This window comes from Grammomys surdaster, unplaced genomic scaffold (genome assembly GCF_004785775.1).
Source record: "Grammomys surdaster isolate TR1022 unplaced genomic scaffold, NIH_TR_1.0 63, whole genome shotgun sequence".
Classification (NCBI taxonomy): Eukaryota; Metazoa; Chordata; class Mammalia; order Rodentia; family Muridae; genus Grammomys; species Grammomys surdaster.
In genome coordinates this window covers 15281558-15295637 of record NW_021604565.1, presented here as the reverse complement: position 1 = coordinate 15295637, position 14080 = coordinate 15281558, and the positions used below count along the sequence as shown (strand labels likewise).

The 14080-nt window shown below is 48.2% G+C and overlaps 1 pseudogene; it reads right to left on the bottom strand.

Annotated features, from left to right (window-relative positions):
• Positions 1–13583: 13583 nt before the first annotated feature.
• Positions 13584–14080, bottom strand: part of LOC114621806 — a 694-nt pseudogene continuing 197 nt past the window's right edge.

The window sequence follows — 14080 nt, the reverse complement described above, 5'->3', positions numbered from 1 at the left end:
TGTCTCTGTGTCTGTGTGTGAGTGTGTGTGTGTCTCTGTGTGAGTGTGTGCCTCTGTATGTGTCTGTGTGTCTCTGTATGTGTCTCTGTGTGTGTGCCTCTGTATGTGTCTGTGTGTGTGAGTGTGTATCTCTGTATGTGTGTGTATCTCTGAATGTGTCTGTGAGTGTGTGTGTCTGCGAGTGGGTGTGTGTATCTCTGTATGTGTCTGTGTGTGAGTGTATCTGTATGTGAGTGTCTGTATGTGTGTGTTTCTGTGAGTGTGTACATGTGTGTGTGTCTGTGAGAGTCTGTGTGGATAGAGTCTGAGCAGTGGTGATCACCTGCGTGCACTGGCTCTAAACCACTTGGTTTTCCATTCTCTTGTCTTCCCACGGCCCCCGCTCCAGTCCTTGGGCAGGAATGGAGTCTGTCTCTCCTTCAGACACACCTCCTCCTCACTCTTCTCTTTAATTCCAGAGTAGCACATCCACCCTTGGAGAGTTCCGCTGTCCCTATTTGAGTCTACTCCCTAGCCAGGGCCTGCATGTCCTCCTGAACCTCATGGTGTCCACCCTGTCAGGGCCTCCACAAGGCTCCTATAGTAGGCACTCTCAAGTGTGGCCCACTGGGGCCTGTGAATAGGAGTGCCACCTGCCCTTTCCTGGGTCTGCACCGACACCCTAGCAGGGGGGGTTCCATCCACCTATAACTGATTGATCCAGGCCAGCCACTCACTCACTCTCTCTCTCTCTCTCTCTCTCTCTCTCTCTCTCTCTCCAACCAGCCTTGGCTAACCCCTCCAATGCCTGTGCACATCTCTACCCCATGCCTCTCACACACCGTATCATGCCTCCCTACCCCATGTCTCTCACACACTGTATCATGCCTCTCACACACTGTATCATGCCTCTCTACCCCATGCCTCTCACATGCTGGATCATGCCTGTGCATCTGCCACAGGTCTAACAACAGTGTGAGGCTAAGGACAAGGACTGGCTCCTGTCACCTCAGCTCTCTGGCCACCATTCCCACTGTCACCTCCTTAGAGGAGGTTGCTGCAATCTCTCCCCTCCTGTTACGGCGTGTCTTCTCTAGCTTCCTTGCCAACTTTGAGCACACCTTAGGGGGAATCCTTTGAAGGTGAGTTTAGATGCTCCCTCTCTTTGGGGGTTCCCCAGTGCCCCCTGATGAAGTCCTCAGCACCTGCTTGTGCTCTCTCCCGAGACTCTCCTTGTCCACACTCCCAGTGGATGAACAGACTGGCTTTTCATTCCAGATGTTCCAAGCCTCCTTCCTTCTGCCTGAGGCTCCCTCTCCCATCTCCCCAACCCCAAGTCCTATGTGTTGGAGCTCTTAGCTGAGATGCACCAGCTTAGACGAGTGTCTCTGACTGAGAGACCCTCCTCTGGCAGCCGTCTGTACCCATGAGCTGCATGCTTTGCCTCAAATGTCCCCCTCACACCTTCATTTGTTTGCTCACTATTTGACGGCAGAGCACATACCACCAGGGAGCTGAGCACAATGGCTCACACACAGTAGGTGTTTAACAGACACTTATGAATAGCGCACTGCTCCAGAAGCAGCAGAGTCTCAAGACTCTCCATGTCCCCAGGTCCTATCTGTTCTCGCCATGACAGAAACCTTGCCTTCCCATGTCTGAGGATTGCTGATAGCTTACCATGTGACCATCACTCCGTTAAGTGATGCCTTATATGTTTACCACTTGCAACACATTCTGTACTCAGCTCTGACCAAGTTGCCCCATGGTATCCCTAGACAAGCTCAGACATGCTCCAGTGGGACCACAAACATGATTCCCTCATACTTGCTTGTTCTATGTACACACACCACGCACATGCACGTGCATGCACACGACATACCTATGTTCAGATTTAGAAAATAGTCAAAACCAAAAGACTCCAAGAGGCTTTGATCCTGAGAGATTTTTTTCTGCCCTCTGTTGTGGTTTTCCAAAAATTTAAAAGTTCCTGTTCTGGTTTGAATCTAAAATGTCCCTGTAGGCTCATGTGTTTGAATTCTTGGTCACCATATGGTGGCACAGGTTTGGAAGGTTGGAGCAGGAGGCGTGACTGGTGGTGGTGAGCCACTAGGGATGGACTTTTATGGGTTATAGGCCAGTCGTACACCCAACCTAAGCTTTCTGCTTCCTAGTTGGTACCATGTGAGTTGGTACCACGTGAAGCTCCTCCTCTATAGGCTCCCAGCACCCGTGAGTGCTGCTGTGCCTTCTCCACCGTGATGGACTGAAGTCCCTCTCCCCTTAAGTTGTTTCTGTCAGGTCCTTTGTCACAGATAAGCAATAGCACCATCGTCTTTATACTTTCTAAAGGTTTAATTTTGTAAATTCACAAAAGGAGTAACGCAGGCTGGAGATGTGAGAGGGAACTACAGGGTATCCAGGCTAAACAGGAACGTTTACAAAAGGTCTCACTGATGGCCTCTGCAAAAACAAATCATCAAAAACATCCGTGAATCACAGACCCAAGGCCTCAGTAACCATAAATCCCTGCAATTACTCAAAAGAGTACGCCCGCTTTCAGATGGTGTATGTTAGATTTCTGCCAGAGTGACAGTTTAAAAGGAGGAGGAATGGTTTGCCTTGCCTCCTGCCCCAGAGGTTTCCTCTCACGGTGGGCCTGAGCTGAGGCAGAGGTGGTGGAGTGAGCGTGTGGTTGAGGAGGCTGCCTGACCCGGAGTGGGACAAAACGTACCCTCCGAAGGCCCTTCCCTGGGACTGACCGCTAACAAGGCCCCATCTCCTGTAGTTACGTCACCTCCAGATAAAGCCATTGAGTCATGGGTCTATCTGTGGACTCACAGATGAGGGTGGAGCTCTCTCTGTGCAACTGCTTCCCCCAAACCCCACCTGTGAACACTGCTGTATTAGTGACCAAGCGTTTGACACTAACCCAGTGAAGAACTATTCCACAAGTATAACCTAAGTCCTTCACTGCATTCTTAGCACACTGACTACGCCAGGCCTGCGGTGGACTGTGAAGTCCACCCACCACGTTTAAATGTGCACAGGTTTGGGAATGTGCCAGGACACAGTCGATCGGCTATAAACAATACACATTGGCTCTTCAGTAGTTGAGGCCACATACTCTTCAGAACTGGGCAATGCTCGCTCTCCTGCTCTCCTTCCTTCAGAGCAAGCAAGGGCACTCAAAGCCACTCCTCAGAGTTCAGCCCAGGTTACGCGCGTCTTCCTTCTTTCCTTTTAGTTGCTTTTTTGTTACTGATGTTGAGACAGAGTTTCATGCTGTAGCAAAGACTGGCCTGGAACTCTCAGCAATCCTCCTGTCTTTGCTCCCAAGTGCCATGATCACAGGCTCGTAATTACATCACCATGCCAAGCTTAATAATTTTTTTAACTGAAAAAATAAATTTCAATATCTGCAAGGATGACCCAGCACTCTCCTTCCATGCCTATGGGCTGCAAGCTATAGGGCGGGGTTCACAGGGCAGGGTTCACAGTCATGGTCCACACAGCTTTCAGGCAGACTGTGCTGCCCCCTCCCCTGTGGAGCCCTGGCATTAGTGGCTGATGCTACACCTGGCTCCTCTCATCCAAGACAATGATAGGAAAGGAGGCACAACTTACTTCCTTTTCCTGTGACAACAATCCCGACAAAAGCACTTTAAGGGAGAAAGGCTTTATTCTGGCTAACAGGTCAAAGGTGCAGACCATCGCAGTAGGGACGTCCAGGGAGTGGGGGCACGAAGCAGCTGGCTACATGCAGATACAGTCAGGAAGCAAAGAGAGCTGAATGAGTATGCCCAGTTTACTTTCTCCTTTTAAAAATAAATTAAATTACACTTATCTATTTGTGCGTGTGTGTGTGTGTGTGTGTGTCTATGTACACAGTGATCAGAGGTCAACTTATGGAAGGTGGTTTTCTCCTTCTGTTATGTGAAGCCTATGGATCAAACGCAGGTCATCAGGCTTGGTAGCCAGTATCTTTAAGTGAGCCATGTCATGAGGCCAGTTTCTCCTTTTTATACAGTCAAGGACACCGGCAGGGAATGGTCCTGCTCAGTGGGCAGGTTCTCTCATCCTAGTTAAAATAGCTAGGACTTCGCTGCTCCAACACACACATGCACACACACACACACACACACACACACACACACACACACACACATGCACACACACATGCACACGCACACAGAGCCATTTCCAGAGGCTCATCACTCAGGGAATTCTCGACCTCATCAACTTGGTAATCGGGATTACAAATCACTGGTGGCAAGTGAGGTATGAGAGCTCACTGGACCACAGCCACTGAGCTGTGAGCTTGGCACGCACCCATCAGAGCTGAGGAGGAGGCTCAGTGGGTGAAGATGCTCCAAACCTAACCTGATGACCGGAGTTCAATTCCCTGAAGCCACGTGATTCTAGGAGAGGGCAGATTCTAACAAGTTGTCCTCTGGCCTCCTTGTGTCACATCCTCAATCATACAACTGCCTCAGCTGTGGGATGTCACCAAAGCACCCCCATTTCACAGACACGAATGCAGAGACAGTGAGCTTGAGAAGTACCTGGAGTATGAGGAGCGTCTGTTACACACTGTTCCACTGTTCCACAGTGCCAGACTGGATGGCTCACATGGATGGTGCAGGATAGCGATGAATTCAGTCCAACAGAGAACTGTAAGCTTCCTTAAAACAGGAGTTTGCTTGTTTGTTTTGCAATTGGAATGTGCAGTCCTCATGCATAAACTTTGTAGATGACACTGTGTTACAAATTCAAAGGCAGAACATCAAAAATGTACATTTCCTGGTTCTGGAGGTTGGAAGTCCAGGAGGGTGGTGTAGGCAGAAAGCTTGTACTCCTGAGATCCTTGTGGGATCACTGAGGTCCTCTGGGATGAATCACAGCTTCTGTCCTTGTGTCCACTCTTGCCTCTTTCCCCATCTCCTCCGACGTCACCCCAGCTGGGCATGGTGTCTCATGCCTCCAGCACCCAGGAGGCAGAGGCAATAGGATTGCTACAAGTCTGAGGCCAGCCTGCACTACAATATGAGCTAGAGGTTAGCCTGGTACAGTGAGAGATTCTGTCACAGAAAAACAGCAACAAAAAAGCAAAACAAAATACACACGTACATCGAGGAACACAGGCCTGAAACCTCTCTGGCTCTAAACTCCATCTTTTCGGCTGATACCCCGCCAGAGGCAACACTTGGTCCTGAAGCTGCAAAAAGGACACTTAGAAAGGCCAAAGGCCATCCTGACCTAAAGTTTAGCTTTCTCAAGGCCTGGTTGATTTGCTTCAGATTTGTGTCCAGACTCTCTGTGTTCAGCCTCACCTCTGAATACCTAGCTACCACGATTCTCTCTACCTCCTCCAGACTGTTTATTGAATACCTACTATGTGTCAAGTACCTATGTGACACATGGAAATCCAGCTCTGAAAAAAACCTGCCAGTGCAGCACGTCCCTTGTCCTTACGGACGTCACATTCTAATGGGAGAGCAGGCTGTTACTTGATAATTTATTATAAATAACGTCACATGGGGGTGACACAAGTTGGAAGGGGTGAAGAAGGTTTGAGCATGGAATGACTCAGTGAAATGTGACATTTGGACAAAACAGAGGAACAGAGGGACTGAGCCCTGACACTGTGTGGTGAAAGATTTCCAGGCACCGGAACAGTAAGTGTGAAATGCCCAGAGGCAGAGACTTGCTGTGTGACCCAGGAGTAGCAAGGAGCCTGTGTAAACGGAGCCGAGGAAGGGGAGAAATAAAGAATACTGTCAAAGATGGTGGTGGTGAGAGGAGCAGTGTGTATGGGGGCCGGGGGGACACTTCTAGGCTACTGTACCTTGGTCTCTCAGCCAAGCAGGAACCATTGGAGGGCTCTGACCACAGGAGAGACCTGAGCAAACTGAACATTAAGGGGTTTATTCGCTGCTGGTGGTGAATGACCACACAGGGTGCGTCCAGTCATAGCTCAAGCAGGAAGTAAAGTTGGCTTAGCTGAGGGCCAGGGTAAAGTGTCCGGTTCTGGGGCCAGTTCCTAGGCAAGGCTAATGGGACCCTCGGTTCTCCCAGGGTAGATGGCTGTGTGGCTGGTACAACCAACACACGTGGCTACCGCCTGCAGGGCTCTCGGTGTGACAGCCCTGCGCTTCTCACCTTGGAATCAGACACCTAAGTGGCTCCTGAGGCCGTCGTGGCAGCTGCTCATCTTGAGCAGTTTCAGAACGTCTCTCGATGTTGATTTCTTCCTCTGTGACCTGGGGATGTCAATCCTTCATTCACAATCTGTGAAAATTAAACGAGAACATGTCAAAGGAGGAGCCGTCAATGGGATTTGTGTACGCATGCCCACGAGCTCCTGTGGGCGGGGGCTTGTGGAAGTTAGGAGGCTGGTGTTGAGTATATTCCTCAATGGATCACCCCGATCCTGAATCCTGGGGATATAGATAGAGAGCCAGGTTTTTATGAGGCTGTTAGGGATCCAAATTTGGGTCTTCCTGCTTGTAAAGCAAGTTCTGTAATCTCTGAGTATCTCCTCAGCCCATGATTATTTCAAGTAAGAGGAGAGGCCTAATAAGCTGTGTGACTCTACACTTCGAGTAAAGCCAGGACACTTCATTGCTGAAGGAGTGGTGGGTGGGGAGAAAAGAGGTAGTTGCTTTCCCAGTGGGATGGAGAATTCCAAGGCTCAGGCCCACCCACTGGGCCAGGAGGCCCTTAGAGAAAAGATGACCAGAAGGAAGCTCCTGGGATAAAGGTGGGGCTGTGGAAAATGGGAACACTCCCAAATTCTGGAGAGGATGACGTCATCTCAGCTGAAGCCAATCAAAACACCCCCTTAGGCAGCCAGTGAAGGGTTTACTGGGCCAGGAAGCTGTGGAGACTTCTAACAGTTGCCAAGAAAAAAGGGGAGCCTAGCTGAAGCCTTGAGCCCTGGGAGGCCCCACCCTGGCAGGAGAAAGAGACTAGGAGGTGCTGGGCCAAGCCTGGAGACCTAGAGGCCCGAGGGCCCTGTCTGAGTCCTCCAGCAGAGCTCTGGTGGAGTCACAGAGGCAGTAGCCAAGGCAGCCAGAGGGGTTTACTTTCCAGGACTCTGCAGTTCCCAACCTCTTAGAAAAGGCAAAAAGTAGGACTGGTGGCATCCGCCTGTCAAATCAGCGCTTGGGAGACTGAACCAGGGAAACTGAGTTTGAAGACAGATCCCATCTAAATAAAGAAATGTGAGATTAGTGTTTCTTTAATCTAAGATGTTACATGGCTCCCCCTCTATCCCCGTGTTAGGAAGCAGACGGACACGGGAACGGGGAATCGTGTGCTTCTTTTACATTCTTTACAGCATTGGTGCTGAGCCTTATGGGTTGCATTCTGAAAGGGTTATCTTGGGCTTACATTTGATGCTGCAGTGTAGTACTTTTGGGAATCAATGCCTGTGGCCGCCCATCCTTCCCTGGTGTCAGAAGAAATAGGAAGGTGTGATAGACCTGGTAGACACACAAGGTCTCTGGGACAGTTTCAAGGCTGGGGGGCAGGAGTCTGAAGAGAGCTAGTCCCATTGTGGGTGTGGCCTCTATTCGATGAACTCTGTGAAACCCTTCCCACCTCAGCACCGCCACCAGTCCACACTTTCCGGAGGTTGCAGGAAGGGGGACGGGGGAGGGAGTTGGCTGGGGGGGCGGGCGGGCAGACGCGTCCTATTCCCTGGCTGCAGCGCTGGAAGCCCCAGCAGTCCGGAGGCGATGACGTCAGCCCGAGGCGGCCCCAGGAGGTTTTCTAGATAGCCCTTCTTCCTCTCAGCGGTCACCCCCTGAGGCAACGCTGGGCCCTGGGCCAAGCTCAGCCGGCTGCATGCCTGCCTAGGAGCTTTCCTGTGTGCCTACTCACTGTCTAGAGGCAGAGCAGGCTGTGTTCGCATCTCTCCCTTCCCTCTCTGGACCCATTCTCGGCAAGGTAGCCTCCTCTGTGCTTCCTTGAGCATCAGGAATAAATGGACCTTGTCTCTGTCCTCGGGCTGTGTTTCACTAGTCCCTGTCTCTCTTTCCATCACAGTCTCTGAGCATGATCTGAGGCTTATTTCTAAGAAATTTGGAGGACAGAACTCAGGACAGTGTGTCGCATAACTATGGAAAAAGACATCTGGATCTCCCAACCCACACCTTTAATGGGGGTGTCTGGTGCAAGCAATTGCTCTCAGTGTTTCAATGTGACAAGGACTGTACTGTTATTTAGCCCATTTATCAGATGGGACTATACCTGTGTGTAGTCTACCACTGAGCTTCACTACCAGCCTTCACTCTGAAGAGGAACAGACATTACCAACTTGTCTGAGGTCACACAGTTCTTAGGTACAGAGCCTGTGCTGAAAGCCCCATCTTGTGACCTCAAAGCTGAACACCTTGTACCATAGGACACTTCTGAAGGGCATGTTCTATGGGCTGGTCATTCCTCAATGCCTGTCAGGAATGAAAGAGACCTGTGGTCACGCATGCTGCTGAAGTACAGTTGTCCTTTCCATGTGTGTAAGGGTTCCCAGGCAGGTATTAACCTCTGAGTATGAAATACTTGAAAAATACTAAAGCTGATCTGTAAAAAAAACAGTTTGGCACATTTACGTATGACTATTCAACTTTCATCACAGTATAAAACGCGCTCACGTGACATCTACACTGTATTAAGTATTCCAGGTATCTAGAGACGTTTTAAGTGGAGGATGTTTATCCATGAGGTTCACATACACAGCTTTATATAACGACCCCGAGCACCCTCAGATTTGGGTATGCTCAGGGGTCCTGGAATGAACTCTCCTCAAATTTTGAAATGCCCTTTATTGAACTTCACTTCTTGGAGAGTCTTGAAACACTGGCAGATCAAAGGCTCTGAACAGTCTCGCCATGGATAGTTCTGTTGAACTCCCTCACCCAGTGTCTCCCCAACTTTGGCTCAACTGCGATCACTGCCCTAATCCCACATGAGCAGAGCATCCTGGAGAACATCCTTTGAGAACTGTCTCAGCCCACCATGTCTTATCCGTTGGCAGAAATCGCTCCAGGCAGGCAAGGAACCCCGTAGGCTCTGCTTGCCTGTGCTCGCTGCCATTTCCCCCCATCTTTGAGCATCCCTCTGTTCATTTTCCAGAAGAGTTTCTTAGCCAAAAAAGACACCTCATATCCTTCAGGTGACCCGATCCCGAGGTCCTCTAGGGTAGGTCCTCCTTACTGTGCTTGTCACATGATAGTGGCACGCAAGCAGCTCCCAGGGACTTCCCGTTCCAGCCCTTTAGGGGGCTCTGCTGCAGACATGAAGGGAAGTTCTAAGAGCAGTATTTCCTTCAGCTTAGGCATCAGGAATACAAGAGGGATTTACCAGGTCTTTGCTCTTTACACCCCTCCTAAACCTCTCAGGAGTACTACACAGCTCTGAGCCCCTCTCTATCTTGGCCGGTGTCCCCATCTCCCCCTTTCCTCCTCAGAGCCCTGCCCCAGACCTCACCAGTCCCCTCAGCTGCTGTGTGAGCATTCTACCAGCCGGCTCCTCCTTTCTTCTTCCTGGAACTCCACATTACCTTGGCATTCTGAGTCCCTCAGCACTAGCCACAGTCTGGGGACAGTGAGTGACCATAGCTTGGAGCCAAGCTAGCTTTAGAGACTTGAGTCACTGCTATGGAGTGGGACTCCGCCCTCTGGGCTTTTGGTGAAGTCTTGGTGGAGAACTAGTATTACTCACAGACAGCTGCTACCTTGGCTCCCATCCTCCATTCCATCCACTATTCTAGCGCAGGCGCCATAGGCATCTTGCCCTCCCCCTGGCTCCCACACCATGGGAAGCACGCTGTTGGCCAGCACCACTACCAGCCAAGGCTCCGGTGTCTGCACCACCTGGGACATATTCTAGCTCTTAACCATCTGCTCTTCATAGCTCTTGTTACTCTCCCATGCCTTCCCAGCTTAGCACCTAGTCTCTTGTTGAGGGGAGAGAAGATAAATCAAGGTCATGGGTAACACGTGATCTGCATCAGGATTTCCTCCCTGTCTACGGAGCTGCCCCCCAAGCCTCTCCTTTCCATTTCATTTTAGAAGCAGGCCAGAATCCAAGTGCAATCTCTGCATGCCGTGGGAGTCAGGCTGCCAGAGTTCAAACCCCAATTTGCTACTCGTTGGCTGTGTGAGCATGGATAGACTTCTTTATATCTCAGTGCTTTGCTTCTCCAAGTCAGTCAGGTGAGAGAAAACAGCCACGTGTCACATAATGTCCTTTCTTGATTATATATGAGGGCAGTTCCACACAACTCCTGTAAGGTCATTAGAGCCATCCCAGCTTGTGTAAAAGCACTGCGGTGGTCACACACCGTGTTTCACGGACCTCATCCGGAGAGGTCAAGCTGGCCAGGACTACACTGTTTTTCCCATGGGAAGCTCATGGAAAGATGGGGTAAGGAAAGTCACAGTGAGTGTGTGACACAGGCCTGGCTCACAGAGAATGCTAACGAGGACTAACTGCTGTCATTTCCTGCTCTGGTTCCCCTGCTCATCACTTACTGTCCTCTTAGCCTGTGAAGCCCTCCTGACCATCTTCATCAGGCTTCCTTTGTTATTTCGTCCCATCCCACCCAAACTTCCCAACGCTTCTGCCATCAGCGAGCTCTTTCCTGTCACTCTCATTATTCCCTAGTCCTCTGTGTCCGCCCTCTGGTCCTACTATAGTTCTGACTTTGTCAAGGTCACCAATGTCCTTGACAATACCAAAAACCTAAAAATGGCTTGGCCATGGTGTTTCATTCCTACAATACGTGCAATTCTGGAGGCAGAGGCAGGAGGGCTGAAAGTTCAAGGCCAGCCTGGGTTACTTAAGATTCTGCTTCCGAATAAAGCCTAGCATGATGGAGACTCTGGACTGTTGCCGGAGTGGGCTGAAAATGAAAAGGGCTCTTTACCCTTGACTTTCTAATATGTTTCTCTCTGGCCATTAATCCCTTTGTAAGGGTGGGTGGTGTAGCCTGGTGCCTCCTCCTTATCTGTTATCTGGTTCTTCTTGTGGTCCTTCCCCCCAGTCTTTTGCTCCCCTCTGCTGTTGTTAGACTTGTCTTCAGCTCAAGGATCTGCTCTGCCACTGTCCCTCTTTCAGGCGATCTTAGCAGCACCACAGCACCTGCTGTTTCTAGCTTGTCTATACTTGGGGATAGATTGTTATACACTCTACTTGTTATGGATGAAGTGCTCTTCCTCCACAAGTTTGCATCCAGAATCCATAACCCTAAATGTGACCATACTTGAAGACATGACCTTTAAGGAGGTAATGAATATGTAAAGCGGTAACAGGAAGAGCTACAATCTGGTGTCATTATAAAGGAAGGAAGGGACAACAGATCCATCTCTATCCAGGAAAAAGGGGGCATGGCATGTGAAGAAAGTCGGAGTGAGAAGATGTCTGTCTACAAATAAAAAAATACAAATGCTGCCCCAGAAACCAGCCCTGGTTATCTCTTGGATTTCTTTGTTTTAGAGCTGTGATGTAATTTTTTTTTGGTTACTCAGTGTATGGTATTTTTGTTATAGCAGTCTGAGACAGACGAGCATAGGTGATAACAGCATTCTGGGACTCCACTTGGTTTGATCTATGCACACATCTCTCTTCTAATAATGCACTTAGCAGCCTAGAACTCTCATCTGCTTGTGCTATGTACACGTTCCCCTCTTTGAGCAAGGTACCTGGCAACCTGTTAGCAACAGGATCCCCCACCTGCATCAAGTGTTCATAGCCTCTCCTCCAAACATTACGCCTTCCCTACTCATGAACAATCTCTATTAAAATGTTTCCAGAGCACACGTGGGTAAGACGGTAGAGGGCTGACATGTCCAGGAGTGTTTTGGGGCACACGCTCAGTAAGACAAACTACGAAACTTTAGAAAGAGTCTCTATTTGCCACTCATGCCTGAGCATATATTGGGCAGGAATGTGATTAAAACCTGGTGTATTTGGGCTATAGGAATATCTGAATGATTAAGATCACTGACTGTTCTTCCAGAGGACTCAAGATCAAGTTTCAGCACCCACCCACCAGCTGACAATGTCTTTAGCTCCAGTCTTAGGGGATCTGATGTATTTCTAGCCTCCACAGGTACTCACAAATGTGATAGCATAGCATACACACAGGCAAACTCTCATGTACAAAAAAATACATCATTTAAAATGTTACAAAATTAAGTCAGAGTCACCATGGAAAGCTATGTATTTAGTGAATGAAGACTTAATCTGTCTGCCAATCAAAGCAGAGCTGCTTAGGCTGTGTTCCTGAGCAACCAAACTCCCCTTGAATCCCACGAGAGACTCCCAAACAATAATTGGGGCACTTGAGTACTCACTCCTGTGACCAGTGTTAATCCTGACAGCCCTTTCTTACCTGTCCTATCACCTCAATTTCGAATAGTTTCCTTGCTACTTTGTAGTTTGTGTGTGCTTTTATTTCAGTTCCTTGAGTAAAATGCCAAGAACCTGCACACACCCAGCCCAGCCTGCAGCAGGCAGGACCAATCGAAGCCAGCTTACATAGTTCCTTTTTTTTTTTTTTTTAAGGAATATAAAACTATTTATTGACCACTGTTCGCCATTATTTACAATTAAGTAAATATATAGTTGAATGACATTCTGATACTACACAGTTACTGTTCTGGCTCATTGAATCAGAAGGTAAATACTGAAAAGATTGATCCTACCAGTAAGGAATGAGTCAGGGTAAAGAAAGAGCATGTAAGTCATTAGTTGGTATTAGCAAATTTTGTTCACTCACTTAGTCAGCAGGTCTTAAATTGCCAACATTAGCTCTACCCATAATTCTATTTCCACATCCAACAGATTCCATGAATAATAACCTTTTAGTACAGATTTTAATTTTCTACAAAGGAATGGTTCGCCAGAGGAACCTTTACGCAAACTGGCTGACCTGGACCTGCTAGGCCCAAGTCTCGTTATTAAATCACATTAATACTTTGTCTGATTCCATTTTCTGAAGGCGGAGTTGGTATGGACAACATTCTGTAAATAAACTACTGTATTCACGTGAGAGTACATCAATTCCGATGCGGTTGCTTTTCAACTATCCAATAAATTACAGAATCTGCTAAATCTGAAAGGTTACGGTTTCAGGAAAATGTTGACAATGAGGGAACCTCATCCACTTGTGTTTTCCTCTTCAGTTCTTTTGAGTGTTAAAAGCAAGACAAAACAAACACATTATGTAAGTGTTTCATGCATAGACCGCATACAAACAAAAAACCCAGAATGGTCCTTCTGTGTCCCAGTTAAAAATAAGTTCAGACTGAGTAATGACTGTAAAAATCTTCCCAGCGTTTAAGAAAAGCTGTTCTTCAAAGCTGAGGAAATACAGCATGGTATCAGATATTCTATTGTTACAGGAAGCAACTACAGAAAGCTCTTACTTGCTCAAAGCAATCAGTGCCTTTTGATGCAGAACAAAAACCAAAACTATCCCAACTACTGTCAATACTTTCAAAACCAACATATCAAACTTGATTTTCATTAGAATGCTATCTTTTCCACACTAGTAATTCAAAACTCAAGATCCAGATTTATATATATACAAACAATTATTGTGCTTCATCTTCAGGACAAGAATGCCAAGGCAGCCTTTCCTCATAGAAGGCAATGACAGTCTGAGGTCACTTCATATTTGCCTCCTTTGCCAGCACCAAGTCAGCCTCATCTGAGTCCTTCCATTTCATGAGAAACATTAATTTTCCACTGCTGTCTGTGGCACCAATTATTCGTTCAGGATCAAGACCTCTGGCAAAGCCCCTTGGTTTGTCAGCAGCGTCTCTCTTCTTCTTCGATTTGCTATCATCAGAATGATAAAGATTTCCTTTTTGTACCATCTTTTTCTTTACCCGCTTTTTGAGAATTAAGAAATGCTTCAATTAATTCTGGACAATCTAAATTTTCTTCTGGTTCCCAAGTATTATCAGCATCTGTGAACCCCTTCTACTTCAGGAAGTGAACCCCTTCCACTTCAGGAAGTGAACCCCTTCCACTTCAGGAAGTGAACCCCTTCCACTTCAGGAAGTGAACCCCTTCCACTTCAGGAAGT